We start from the raw sequence: 15,071 nt of genomic DNA on the forward strand, positions 1-15,071 counted from the left end.
GGAGCGGGTCTCCGGGGTGCTGGCGGCATACGGGAAGCCGGCCCGGTCCCGCTGCCCCTGCAGCCCAGCCTCCCCGGCCTGCTGTGGGGAACCCCGGAGCACCGGTACCACCAGGGTCAGGTCTCCAACCCTCCCCACCAGCGGGTGAGTTCACGGGCCACTTCCACTAATGAACACGCCACCTCGGGAGGGTGAAGCAAAGGCTTGTCCCCGCCAAGCCACTGGCAAGTCACGTCCCCGCCAAGCCACTGGCAAGTCACTTACTGAAACTGCCAACGGACTGAAGGAATGGTGCAGCTGACGGGAGATGGTGCGAGGGGAAGGGTGCCCCTGACAGCCAGCAGCCCCGGGGTCCTGCGCACTTCTGCCGGGGCATCGGCCCAGCATGGGCACTGGGTGCTGGATCGGCGTCGGGGCATTCTCGGTATCGGTGGAGCAGCGTTTCTGCTGACCTGGAATGAGACGGATCAGTCACCCAGGGCAGCCAGCAACAGTGACCCATCCCTGATGTCTGGCCCTTCCTACCCTCCTGGCTTCAGTACAGGATGGGGTCTGGCCCCCTACACAGGGGGTCTCCTCTCCCCAGCAGGTTTCCATCACCAAATTTCATTGTCCATCACCCAAGACATAGCACAGATCCTTGTTCCCTGGACAAGGCCAAATCCTTTCCAGTGATCCCTGAAGCATGCAGGAGAACTTGCCATCACCTGCACTGTCCCAGACAAGTGAGGGAGATGAGGGGGAACATGACAATAACTGCTGTCATCTCACTGCCTGAGGAGCGTTTGAGGTGAGGAGCAAGGGCAGACACCTCAGGACTCGGTGCCTCCTTCCAGCCTGGCTTTTGGCTGGAGGAAGAGCAGGATCCAGGAGGAGGTGGCTGCAGCGCAGAGGACATGTTCAATCATGGAGCAGGGAGAACAAGCCAAGGCAAGCATGGAGCAGAACCAAGCGTCCTTGGTTGCCTCCATCCAGCCCAGCAGGAGGGAAGAGGAGAACCGGTGCAAGTGGTGCACGGCCCCAATGCTTTGTAAGATGCAAGCAGCACCTTAAAGCCACCACAAAACAGGGAGCTGCACCAGCTGGCCCAGCTGCCAGCCACGCTGCCCAGGATAAAGGCACTCGCCCAGCTTCTGCTGAAACTGGCCTGAAGCTAAAGCAACAGTAGGAGGCCAAGCTCTTTTCTTGCCTTTGCTTTGATCAACCATGAGAGAGTTAGTATCAAAACAGGATGGGATTTCTGAATGAATATTCCCTGGCATTGTTTCGAGATTTTTGTTTCGAGCCATTGTCTCGCAGCCCCAGATGCCTCCCTTGGCGTGCGCTGGGGGAGGATCTGAAGCCACAGCTCTGATGTGATCCCCAGCGAAAACGCGTTCTTCTCCTGTGGCTGGGGCCTCATTTGGCATCTCCACAAGCAGTGGGTGCAGCTGGAGAAAACCAAGGCAGGGAATTAGATCATCTGGGTTTGCCTGTGCCCGAGGAGCAGCCCCGCGGAGGCTGAGCCATCGCCGGTTCCCACAGTGCCGCTCCCGTCGCTGGCACAGCGCTTTCGCCGCGGCGCTCCCTGATAAGGAGGAGCGTGCGCCTGCCGGCACGCAGCCTGCCAGCACGGCTCCACCTTATCGCGGCTCTTATCGAATCGTTTAGGGTCCTGTCCCACTTGGGCACTGCTCTTGGCAAGGGTTAGCAGAGAGCAGCACCCTGCCTGTCCCCCTCAAAAGAGGGGATTTTGTGCAGCAGGTCGGGGGGAGGCTTTCCAGCACCTCTTTATACAGCAGGTCTCAAAACTCCAATTATTTCCGATGACTCAAGGGTTTAATAGGATTTTTTGAGGCCTTTTGCTTCCAGAGGCTACAGCTCATTTTATTTGCACCTCTGTCATTCCTACGTGCACACACTGTACATGGGATTTCACACCTTCTGAAGCACAAGACGATGGCTATGTAGCAATGTACAACCAACAAGCCAGAGCAGAGAGTAAGAAAATAGCTTTTGAAATCATAAAAGAGGTGGATATAACAGATACTGCCCAAGCAGAGGTCTGTACTGACCCCGTTTCGTGTTCTGTGCAGCTTAAAAGAAAGCGCTTTGGGCAGCAGGCACGGAAGTAGGGTCAAGCTAGCAAGAAGATAGAGCCAAGGGGTCCCCGAGTCCTCCCCTCCCCGCTCCATCTGCCACTCCATTCATCCGCAGAGCACAAGGAATCAAGCAAATCTCTTGCTATAAACCAGATTTGCCTTTGTAAGCTTTGAAATAAACCCAAGGATTAAAGTCTAAGGACTTTTTTTTCTTTTAAAGTCAGCAACACACATGAAAGAGCACATGGGTGCATGTGAAACCCGGAGCACAGCACAATGCAGGGGGAGGTTATTTATACTGGAGCAGCAGCCAGAGGCCCCTGGAAGAGGCTGCATAAACACACAGCGCGAGCCTGTCCACGCACAGCTTCATTACTTTAAACACACCTGCATTGTCAGCCAGCAGACATGCTCACGCTGCGTGGGTACAGTCATAATCAGCAGAAAATTAGGAAGCAAGCAAAACCATCCTGGTGGATGATACCTTTATATCTCTCTCTCTCTCTCGGTAAAAGCAAAAACAAACCCTCAACTTTTCTACTGTAGTAAAGCACAGGAGGCCTGAGCAGAGCTTGCAATCTAACCAGACAAGCTGAGAGCAGGGAAAAGGGCTCGTTTCCCCCATCCAACAGAAGGATCACATTAAAAAGTACTTGGATGGTATCATCCAGTCCTGAGTCACTGGACAATAATTGTAGCAAGAGGTCTTCTGTCCTCCAGCCTGCCAAAAATAGCGCTAATAGCAAGTACAGGTTTATTTGCCATTAGGGCTAACAGTGTTCGTTAAGCGCTGATGATGACCTAACCTTGGCAAGCAGGTTCCCCTCGTCCCCCCTGCTCCACAGGGATGGATGAAGTGGATGAAGTAAGTGGTGGCACCATTCTCCAAATTCAGATCCTCCATTTATTCTTAATCATCCTGATTCTAAAGGCTCCTTTCGCACAGCTTAGGGCCTTTGTGTGTTCATATGGTCGGACACAGGCCCTGGTCTCCAAAATCAGATTGTCTTCGTTAAGCCCTTCCAATAAGAGATTTCCTGTGGAGCTCAAGGACCTCTAAGCGGGTTATGTGCCCATAATTTCTGGCCCTGTTACAAGAAGACTGCAGTCATAAAGACAGGGCATAAGACTTAACACAATCCTTCAAATTGCTTTGAGGAGTTACAGAGTAAACAAACAATTAGAAAATAAAATTCATTTTAAAAAAAGAAGTTAGAGCTGTTTTTAATGCTGTTCTGGCTAGATTAGTTTCTGCCCTGTGTTTAGCTGGAAATGGCTGAGAGCATTTAGATTTCAATTATTAAAAAAACCAAAAAACAATAAACCTCTCCATAGCAATTGGCCAGACTAGATTTGTAACTGGTTTGACAGGAATTAGAAGTTCAGATAGGCTTTCAAACACTCTGGCCCTGTTTATCCAAATGACGTTCAAAACCAGTTAGGCTGGAAATTTTACAATAAAAGGGGAACATTTGGCTTTCCATCAAGGGTTAAAACTCAGCATGGACAGACCAAGCTGCTCACACAGAGTTACGCTTTTCAAGAGTCAGCAACTCATGGTGTTTTATGTACACCTAAAAGGCAACTGTTCCCACGCTACACTTTGACTTGTTATGTTTTTTTGGGGGGTGACGACACCTTTTTTAGTCTGCTGGACTGAAGTTCAGAAGGCATGAGACACAGAAAACAATTTCAAGCTGGCCTCGAATACCATTAGAGTCAGCTGCCAGTCAAACAGCCACAGTGTGAATTCACACCCCCTGTTATCAGCGGTGAAATAGTTACACAGAATTAACATTCAAATCCTCCTTATTAGACATGTCCCACAGATTGCTAAATTAGCTGTCACTTCTCCCGGGTGGGTCCCTCCCAATTACCCTAGTATTTAAGAAGGATTTTAAGGTTATCTATGTAGATTTGGGAAGTCAAGGGCTGGCTTTCTTTACATTAAGAAAAAAAAAACAAAAAAAATCTCTGGGAACAGTTCTGAACTGGAAAAATAATAGATGTTTGGCCTGGTTCAAATCTCATTATCTGACTCTGCCAGAGAAGGCACAGACAATTGTGACTGCAGTGCCAGCAGCCACCTGGTTGCTAACACCAGTTAAGCAGAATCACTGGGAATTTGAGGGGGAAAAAAGCCCAGGGGTAAGCTGGGCTAGTATGTTTAATCACAGCTGTAATTGGTAACCTGGGTCTGACCCCAGAAACAGGCCTAGCAGGCAGGGTAAACAATAAAGCAAGAGTCTTAAGCCCAGCCTACACTTAGAGCTAATAAGTCCTTTCAAAACACACAGTTGTGAAATAAGACTGTGACTGAACCATGTGAAATGCAACTGGAGGGGAGAGGGAGGACACGGACAGAAAACAAAGCCTTTTTAACCTGTTAGCTGCTAGATCAGACCATGTTTTACAGCACGTATCGATTCCCAGCAGTCTAGACCACGGTCAGGACAAGAACATAGCATCATCTAGGCGGGCCAAGCTCCTAGAAACTTATCATCCTGCATGACTCCATGGCGCTGGGCTTTGCTAAGCACCTCGCCACCTATTTTGGTGCCTGAATGTCTTTTGTCAGCTTGGTCCTTTGTTCAGCCGGTGTCGCCTGTAACCCGTCTCCCCACGCCAGCTCTGAGTGCCTTGGGATTTGTGGACAGGACATGTCAGGATACATTACGGGCATGTCCAGGCAATTTCATTTGTAGACTATCAGGAACCTTTAAATATTCCCCTCTGCTTCTGAGCGGATTTGTATGTGGACTGAGAGCTGGATGCTTTTCCCCACAGCATTTGAACACAGTAGCTTTTGTAGCCCAAGCCCAGGGCTTCAGCGAGGGTCCACGCAGTTCCTAGGAGCCGTCTTTCGCAGAACAACCTCCCTCTGATCCACTTTCCTCACTGCATGCCATGTTTCCTTATGGAAAGCAACCTATCTGACCCACTGCGAATGTCACATCTGTTCAGAAGTATTTTAGGAAGCAAACATTGCTGTACTCAAGGGAGCCACAAGCAGAAAGAATTGCTTTTTCTTCAAACTCCTTAGGACTTTGGACCTAGTTTTCCAATGGTGCTGAGCATTCGCTGGCTCCACATGCCTTCAGTGCACTCTGGGGTTTTCTCCTTGGCCTTACTAGCTTCTTGCTGAACCCATGTTGACCAGCGTCTTGTGTAAGAAGACATTTGTTCAAAGCTCAGTATTATCGGCCGGAGATGAAGCCTCAGCCTACAGTTCCTCATGAAGCTGCCTCATTGGGGAAGGTGTGTAGATGACCTCACATTGATTTCAGAGATGGTTTCCTGTTCTTTGCATTCGGTTATTGTTTTTTTCCACATCCCCTTTGCAGGATGCCACTGCCTCCGCCTACCTCTGTTCCTGTGGAACAAAGCTTGAGAGGGTAGAAAGGGGACAATAGAAAAAGTCCAGTGGAGTGCTCACCAAGGCAGCAGACCCAGAGCAGTGTGGGGATGGAGGTGTTTGCACAGTCAGGTCCAGAGAAAGCTGTCAGCTGTAAAGCCTGGAACAGGCTTGTTAGTTTATGAGATAAAAAGAGTTCAGAGCCCTGTCTCTATCTCAGAAATGGAGCAAGGAGCAGCAGGACTCTGGGAGGAAGGCATTGCAGTAAGACGTGCCTCTGGGAAGCCCCTCGTCCTGCTCCACCTCGTCTGCCCTTCACCAGCCCTTGGCGATGACATCTTCCCCCAGTCCTCCCCTCCAGCACAAGGTAAACAGCACGTGTGAGACACAGATGTGTGCAGAGGCAAATTGCCCCTTGGTAATCTCCCTTATCGCACCACCCTGGGGTGTGTCTGCCTACCCGGGCCCTGCTCTTTTCCCCTCTAGAAAGTCTCCAAATAAATACTAGCTCCAGTCAAAACATCATTTCCCTCCCCCAACTGGGAACAGGTAAACCCACCACTCACTCTGGTGACGAACCCACCAATAACACAGGACACGGGAGCCAAATCCTCCTCGGCACCGCAAAGACACACATGAACAACCACATGAGCTGAGGGGTTATGGTCTAGCATGGGAGAGACAGACAACCAGCACAGCAGGAAACGGAGCCTAAAAGATTCTGTGTCTTGTTCCAAGCCACAAAGCAGAAGCAAGATACTGGGCCCTTCCCATGAGCTGTGCTGCCCCGATGCTGCAGCCTGGCAGGGTAAGGGGCCAGCATTTCTCCCCCCAGCCAGCGCTTTTCAGGCAAACCTCCCTCCTTGGGTCTATCTCACACCTTTTCCTTCTAAGGGAGGCTGGAGGGTTATATATAGGGATTTCACACTTCACCGACATGCAGCCATGCTACGAAAAAGGGATTTTTCTTTTCTTAGAAATGAGAATTTAAAAAAAAAAACCCTCTGGCTGAAACCACAAGACAGGATTTTTTAGGTGGTGAGAATGTGACTCGTCTGCCAAACTCCAGCTCAGCCAGGGAGCAATGCTGTGACGAGCTGCCAAAGCAGCACATTGCCGAAATCTGCGTTTATTGCTTATAAAGCATTAATGCAGGGTAACATGTTGCGGCGCCATAGCAACCCCAATCATCGGCAAAAAAATAAGGGCAAGAGCACCAAAGGCACTGTTGCTGTAGCAGCTGGTAAGTGAATTTACTGACCCTGTTCAGAGCCACCTGACATCTCGGCATTGAGTGGGGATCTCTGCTGGGCTTGAATGTGTTTTTTGAAAGTCTGTGAAGAGCAGCTGATTTACCCACACTTTGGAGAAGAAGAGCAGGAGATGGTTACAGATTAAAGTGATTTCTATTACAGCATCAGAGATCTGAGCTACCACCACAGCGCCCTTTGCTTGAAGGTCTTCTAGGACATACAGAGTCAAACAGAAAATGGGATCTTTCTGGGAAGTTCTGTGTTTTCCCACAAGGCTGAAGAGATCAAGCCAGTCCCATATAGACTTCAAAGCCTTAGTGTAGCAAGGTGCTGCTTAACAAAAGAGAAGACAAGTAGCTCTAGGACTTCCAGATTTTGGCCTACTCCAGCATGGTTACACCACAGTCAGTCTAGTTTATAGCAAGCTGACCTGGTTAAGGCTAACTCCAGAATCTCATTACCATCATAGGCTATGGATCTGGCCAGATGGATCTGGCTTCCCCTTCTCTCCCCTCCCACTAGCCCTCTTCTTGGTCCCCAGCTCAACGTCACAACACGGGTTATGTCAGACATAATCTATAGCTGCTATACTGACAAAGCTCTGCCCAATCCATCCCTCTCCCTGTGGCCTCTGTATGCCCAGACTGCAAATCCGTGGGGGACTTTCGTCTTACAGCCATCGAGAGCTGCAGCGTGCGGATGGTCCAGGCTCCAGCGTGGGAGAGAAGGGACACTGGGAGAAGGTCTTTGGGGTTCTTCTCAGGCTACACCCACAAATATGAAAGAACCCAGTGCTTCCCAGAGCCCAGCAAACCTCCCAACCCCTGCAAACATCAATTAGTGCACAAAGACGGCCCAGATAAAGCAGGGCAACACCCTTCAAGAGCTTAGATCTGGGTGGTGCCCTTTCCCAAGAGGCAGGCTGATCCCTGCTTGGAGAGATACCTCCTGGGTAGCAGGTGGACTCTGCAGGACTGCTCTAGGCTGTTCCCAAAGATTCCTCGCCCTCCCTGGCAAAGCTGGCTAATTGTTTTTTGGTGGGGTGCTGCACCTGGGCAGGGGGAGGCAGGCACAGGGTGTACCACACGCATCCACCCTCCAGTGCTTTGCAAACCTCCTCACTATCCGCAATTTCACATGCGACCAGCATGCTCTCTAACCGGAACACAGCTCCTTTGTAGCTAACACCAAAGGCCAGTTGAGCATCAGAGCAAAGACAGACGTAGTATCAGCATTCACGCGTTGGCTTGCTGTCTTGCAGACTCCAGCAGAGGAAGCAGATGTGGTTTTTTTCACTCTGCCTATTGCAGAAGTCCCACAGAAAGTTTTGTTATTCAAGCAAGTCAGGGAGGCCAGAGCCAAACAGATATCTGGCTTCAGAGCTGGAGCTCTCAACTCACCCTGCGCTGCCAGGGTGTGTGCAACCAGGGAGGGAGGGAGGGAGTGAGTGAGTTGGTTAGTTATTAAAGTAGGGGTCATTTACTCAAAAATCTGGGTTTAGGCATGGCTTTGGATTGCACCCAGAGTTCATCTGGGTTGGAATCCCAAATTTCAGGTTAGAGCCACATCTATTACTCACAGAAGCAGCACATAAACGCTCTCGTCTTATTTCTGCATTTCAGCAACAACCAAGGCTTTAGCAGAGTCTCTGGAGGCATTTTTCCCCTCATATTTAGAGGAATTAAGAGAGTCATGATTTTATCTGCGTACATTTGAGGACAGGAGGTGGGGGCTGGGTTCCTGAGCCATTTTCAGGTCAGACCTTGGTGCCTGTCCAAGGCCTTGATCTATTGCTCAATTTCTGCTCAGGACTTTGGTCTCACTTTACAAAAACCCAGGAGCTTCATGTAGAAGCTAGGTTTGGAATGAAACAGGTACATTTAAACCTGCTTACGCTAAACATAACTTCAGTATCCTCAAAATAGTCTCCAGGAGGCTGCCCTGAGATATACCAGGGATGTGATGGTCAAAGACCTAGCCCCAAGGACTCTGCTAGAGCTAAAACAGCAGCATAGATGATCCTGAGAGACCAGCCATCCTGGCCAGGCTGTTTCAGTCCACCCCTGCTGACCAGCGTTCCCCAGAGCTCCTTGGAGTGATTGTCCTCCACACGCTCATCACCAGCTCACACTATAATTGATGCTTTTGGGAGCCCAGTTATACCCCAGCCCTGCCCCACCCCACCCACCAGTAATGGCAGGGACGGTCCCACTCCCACCCCAGACAGCTATGTCCCTGTCTCCCACAGGGAGGTCAGTGAAGCTGTCTGGGATCTCTCAGCACCTCTGGAATTTGAGCAGGCACCAAAAAACAAACACGGGGCTAAGACATGCCAAGAAAAACGACTGGAAATCCAGTGTTGGATGTCCAACATGGACACTGTTCTCCATGAGGTGACAGAGGAAAAGGCTGTGCAAAGGAAACGCTGAAGATCTGTGACAGCCACAGCACGTGGGAGGATGCACAGTGGGGTGAGCTGTGTCACAAGCAGAATAGCTACTCGATTGTAAAAGAAACAACATGCAGCTCACTTGCTGACATAATTCCCCCGTTGGGCACAGCAGCCCCAAGGAAGACCTGCCATCAGAGCAGGACTCTCAAGAGAGGCTTTGGCAGCAGGGCTTTGCAGCCACATTCCGTAGAAAACAAAAGGAGGTTTGGAAAAACAATAACAACAATAACCCACTTTCCCCTTCCTGTACTGAGCTATGGCTGAGGCCATGCTGAGTGAATTATACATGGGGCTCTGCCAGGAAACCTTCCTCACAGCTGGGAAAGCACAACCCAATCTGCCGGCAGCCGAGACATCAGCACAGACCAGGGAAGGGGACAGAGGTGCCAGGCAGGGATCGGAGCCCCTCTGTTAGAGCAGGATGCATCCTGCTACTTCCCTGCACAGCCAGCACCATCCTGCCTGGGCACCGTGGGCCCCTCAACTCAGCAATTCATCCCCACCTGCACAGGGTGTCCCAAGGCCTGCAAGACTGAAGTGTCTTTAATATAGCTATCCCCCAAAGTTAGCCCACAAAGTAGGGTGCTATTTCTTCCCTTCTCCCCTATTTCCCAGAAGGTAAACTGAGTGATGGGAAAGCAGAATGGCATGCCTGGGGCAGGCCAGCGGTTTGTGATGGAGCCAGGAATTGAACTGAGATGTCCCCTAAAACTCAGATTCCTAACCACCAGGTCATACATCTTTTGTTCGTGGCATCCCCAGCAGCTCCAGTACCAGATGAGCCCAGTCTGCTGTGTCAGAGCTGCACAGAGGCACAGCAGCTCTGCAGCTAAGATCTTCTGCCTACATTCTAGCTATCTGCTCACCCTGACCAGCCTCAGGTCTGGATGCAAAATCTTCTTGGGTAATCCGAGATTTGAAAGTGAATATTCATGGTTTAAGAGCTGCCCAAAACAGTGTCTGAGATCACCAGCATTTGGAAAAATCTGGATCTCAGCATTGGAGATGTTACGGCAGTGTAAAACAAGAGTTATAGCTCACATGCTTCTGCAACCTCCCGTATGGGGCTCTCTGAATATCTATCAAGGTTTTCCACTCTGATGCAGCCTGTTGGAGACTCCCAGAGTCCAAAAGCTAACTACATCCCTGCTACCCATCTCAAGGCATGAAGTCAGGTTGAAATCCCTTACTATCCAGCTCTGCTGTGTGTGCTTAGGATCGCGTTCCTCCCAGGTGGCCTGAAAAGCAGCTGAACAAACACGATAGGGTTGATCCTGCTGCTGGCACCCACCTGCTCTGTATGTGCAAAAGCAACTCACTTTTTCTCAGTATGTGCCTCAGTTTCCTGATGCACATGGAGGCTCACTTCCCATTATAAAAGCACCTGGGCACTTCTGAACCTGAAAAGGTGCATCTCTAATGAGTGGAAGGAGCTGGGAATGTAGCTGTGAGGCAACCTCCTGCTAGACAGAGGATGAATGCCGTGAAGGTGTCCCCATAGAAAACACTGCGCAAGAGGGGAAGGGAAGGGAAAATCGCCTTCCAGTTTCCCTGTAGCAACAAGCCATACGAAAACACAAGGCCCAGGACTGTTTTCTTATGGTCCCTGCGGAGGGGCCGTTCTTAACCCAGATCACGGACACTCGGTACGGAAATGGCCCAGCGGAGCAGGAAAACATTCCCATGTGACCCATTAGTCCTGGCTGACAGGGCTCCAGGGATCTCCACTCCCTCCTGTGCCTGCAGCTCTCACCATGATAACCATTTCAGATTTGCCTCATATACATGCCCTTGAAATCTGTGGAGGTTGGAAGAGTAAACAGACCTTAAAAGGGTCTCAAATTCCTGCCTTCCACTCCCTCATTCTCAAGAGTACTCCTGAGTGAAGCAGCTTTTGCAGAGACCAGGCAACTGAAGGCCCTCTTTACCATACAAAACGGCTAATAATAACTCATGCACCCTTCACCCTGCCTGCTCCAGAGCCCAGGAGGGCCCTTGCTTGGCAACTGTACACATTTGTCTGCCATAAATGGCTGTTTTCCCTCTTTCTATCAAGGCCACATTGTGCACAAACTGTTCCACCATTAGAAATTCCAGCTCAAAGTTGCCAACGCTTGAGATCTCATCACAAGTCTTCTCATGTTTGAAGCTTTTCTTTCCCTCCTGCAAGGGGTGAGCTTTTAATTAAAAAGAAAACTGAAAACATGAACTGGCTCTGCAAATCCATGTTAAGGTCTGAAACACAGGAGTCAGCTAAAAGAAGCAGAGAAAAAGAATAAAGAATAAAATCAAATTTCAGGTTTGGATGTTGAGGTGTGTTTTGGGGTGGGGAGAGGCTCGAAGACCCACTGTGATTTTAAACATCTTAGAAGCTAACAAAATCATTAAATTCACTGACTTTCCTGGAGCTCCCTTGGAAGGACACCAGCACAGCAGAACACCATGCCTTAGTGAGCCAGAGGGAGAGGGGTGTTGTAGCACCACAGGTTGCTATTCAGCCTTTCCTCCCACCCTGCTGTATCCCAGAGCTGCTTCACAGAGCTCTCTCAGCTTTATTTTCAGAAAGGGAAGGCCTGAGCTCTGTGCAGACTGGCACATATGCATTAGAAAGCATCCCAGAAGAACACATATGTGCTGCTGGCAAGCTAGAGGAGGATGTGGTCCACCCAAAGAGCAGTCAGGTGCCCTGTGGGCAGCTCTGCTGACTCCAGGACAAGAGCCTTTGTGCTCATGACGCCCCCTCCTCCAAGCACAGGCAGCACACAAGCAAGAAGGGCTCTTCCTGGCTAGTGGAGGTGGGCAATGACACAATTTTTTCCAACCTACCACTTCCTACAGCCTCTGTATCTGTCCTTCCTAGTGCTCAGGGGACTCTCTGCCTTCTGTATCAGGATTGGTGCTGACGTTCAGTTATCATAGCCAGATACTGGCCCATATTTCTCTGGATGAGGACGGAGTGACTCCAGATTCAGAGCTGAGATGCAGATTAGGATCTGGCTTGCCTCAGGCATTTGGCTGCATGAGCAGAGGTCAATCTTCAGGCAGGGAAGGGACAAGATGGCTTTTAGGAACCCAGTAAAAAGGTAGAAGAAAGCAGAGGGCTGCCTTTTGTCTCAAAAGAATGGGACCTAAAGGAGGAACCTCATGGTATTTGCAGGAGAACTGACATATCCTTCCACTACAAACAAAACACTTCAAGAAATTTTTTTCACATCACCACCATTTTGTTGGGAAGATTTCTCAGAACCAGGCTGGAATTTCTCATCAAAAAGCAAGAGAGGAAGACAGCAAGCAAGTGAGCCTCTGCCTAGAGCAACCCACACTCCCCCAGTAGAGTGACAGCTCTCGAAGTCAAGCCCTTCTTCTGGCGGGTCACATCTGAATCTGGGTCACTGACATCCAGAGTCTCACTTTCAGTCTCCTTCAGAACAGAAACAAGATATGAAACTCCTTTTTTTGCAAGAAGGAAGAAAAAAAGAGTACTATTTCTCCAGCCAGCTGTTTCTCACAGGAGCGGAACAATAATGTCCACTTCAGAGATGTCACCTAAGACACACCCAAGATGAGTGCTTTAGAGACATGTGAGCAGGTAAATCATTTGAAGGGCCACCTTGGGCCCTGTAAGTGCCCCTGGGTATGCTAAAAATTGGCCACAATTACTCTGTGGGGTGCTTACCTTACATAATTGTCTTAATTATATGGGGCTGCCTAATTACACTTTAGGCAGCTTTAACCATGCAAAGAAAGGCATCACACATGGGCTAGAAAAGGTTCTGACCACGTCTTGACCAACATGAGGAAAACAGAAGTATTCCTGATGGACCCACTTTGCATCTTGCTCTATGACCCTGCTGAACAAGTTTCCACCGCTGCTCGATAAGATTAGAGGCCTGGGTGTGACCCTCACTTATGGCAACACACTCCTTAAACCAGGCGGGAGCGCTGGGAGGCCCCGGGGTCGGGGTGGGCTGAGGGGGGGTAAAGGGACTTTCCAGCTGAGCAGCTATCCCACAATGGCAGCACTGTAATTGCCTTTCATTTTGGAGTGTTTATGCAAGGGTAGAAAGCTGTTCTCAGATTAACTATCTCCTCCTCACAGCTCTGTAACCTTGGTAGCCTGATTTTTTTATTTTTTTTTTTTCAAACTACGCCACGTAGGCGCAGAACAGAGCTGTCTTATCTCACAACCACCCACATGAAAGGAGGAACTTTTCAGCATACAGCCATGTCAGAGCTGCAGGGAAGGCAGGGAAAGCAAAGCCTTGCCAGGCAGGTAGAACATGTGTGCTGGGGAAAGGTGCCTTGCTATGGATTTTGCGTCTAGCTTGGGGTTTTCCTAGAAGCTGAGGAGCAGTCAGGTGGGGATTTGACTTAAGCCTATCAGCTGTTCTCATTAACTATCTCCTCCTCACAGCTCTGTAACCTTGGTAGCCTGATTTTTTTATTTTTTTTTTTTCAAACTACGCCACGTAGGCGCAGAACAGAGCTGTCTTATCTCACAACCACCCACATGAAAGGAGGAACTTTTCAGCATACAGCCATGTCAGAGCTGCAGGGAAGGCAGGGAAAGCAAAGCCTTGCCAGGCAGGTAGAACATGTGTGCTGGGGAAAGGTGCCTTGCTATGGATTTTGCGTCTAGCTTGGGGTTTTCCTAGAAGCTGAGGAGCAGTCAGGTGGGGATTTGACTTAAGCCTATCTTAAAGACTGGTTGTAAACTGTCCAAATTTCCAAATATGTGCAAATATGTGCAAATATATATAACCTACTCTGAGTAACATGCCACTTTAAGCGTGCTCTGATCCAGGGCTGTTTTGTCCCCCCTTTTCCAGGCACTTGAAAGCCCCCCGGCTGAAGCTGGAGGTATGGAGTGGTTCTGCTTTGCTACTCTAGTTCTCTTTCTCCACAAACACAGTCTTTTTGAACGCCCAAAAGTGTCCCAGTTCAGGTGCTGCCTCGGGACATGAAACTGCTAAGTTTTGTGGAAGGCAAATGATTGTTTCCATTTCAAAAAGCACAGCGATACAGCTGCATTAGAGAAGTTGGAATGGGGGAGTGCTGTCGGAGAAGAAAATCTAAATATAACTCTGGAAAAGCATTCCACTCAAATTAATTATCAGCAGTGAAATTTTTAAAAGAGAAGGGAAAATATTGTGCTGAGCTGAGAAAAAGAGGGAGGTCTGCCAGTCCTGGAGTGTGTTTATCCTGGGTATTGTTTAAGCTCTTAGTACTAAATTACTGACAGAGCCCAGCTGCTCCTGAATCTCAGCCCTCCTCTCTGCTCAGGCCAATAGACTTTGCTTTAGTCTGCACCCAAAAAAGGACTGCATTTCCCTTCCCGGCCATGCCTGACGTGGCCTGCTCTGCAGACGTCAGCAGGATCAGCTCCCCAGCAGGAAGCTGGCAAGAGCTTCTTAAAAACATGTGACGTAGGAGACAGCCACACAGCACGGTTAAACCCTCCGCACAGAGGGCAGAGCCGAGTGGGGATGTGGAGCAGAGCCACGCTTCCAAAGAAGGAAAGCCCGCCTGCTGCTTCCCTTGGTAACAAAAGCACGGTAACAGCCTCCGGAGCCTGCTGTGTCGCTGCCAGGAGTGCCAGCGGTTGTGGTATTGTGGTGGGCACCGGCAGATTTTAAAGTTTTTATAGAGATTGGCGTGACAATGAAGGGCTCCCGGTGAGAAGCACATTTAGGGTGCCTGGATGCTTGAAAGGGTGACTGCATCCAGCCTGTAAGTTAGGGAGGGAGGGAAGAGAGGCAGAGAGAGCATCTCGGGTGTGCGCAGAGAGGTGACTGTGTCCCAGCTACGGATGGGACAAGGGTGTGTTCATTTCCCTGCAGGTAAAATAAAGGGTCAGCAAATTGAAGGGAAGCCCCTTCACCCCCCCCCCCCCCCCCCCCCCCCCCCTCAGCGCGCGACCAAAAGAGGCC

The sequence above is a fragment of the Aptenodytes forsteri genome, unplaced genomic scaffold (genome assembly GCF_000699145.1).
Source record: "Aptenodytes forsteri isolate BGI_AS27 unplaced genomic scaffold, ASM69914v1 Scaffold142, whole genome shotgun sequence".
NCBI lineage: Eukaryota > Metazoa > Chordata > Aves > Sphenisciformes > Spheniscidae > Aptenodytes > Aptenodytes forsteri.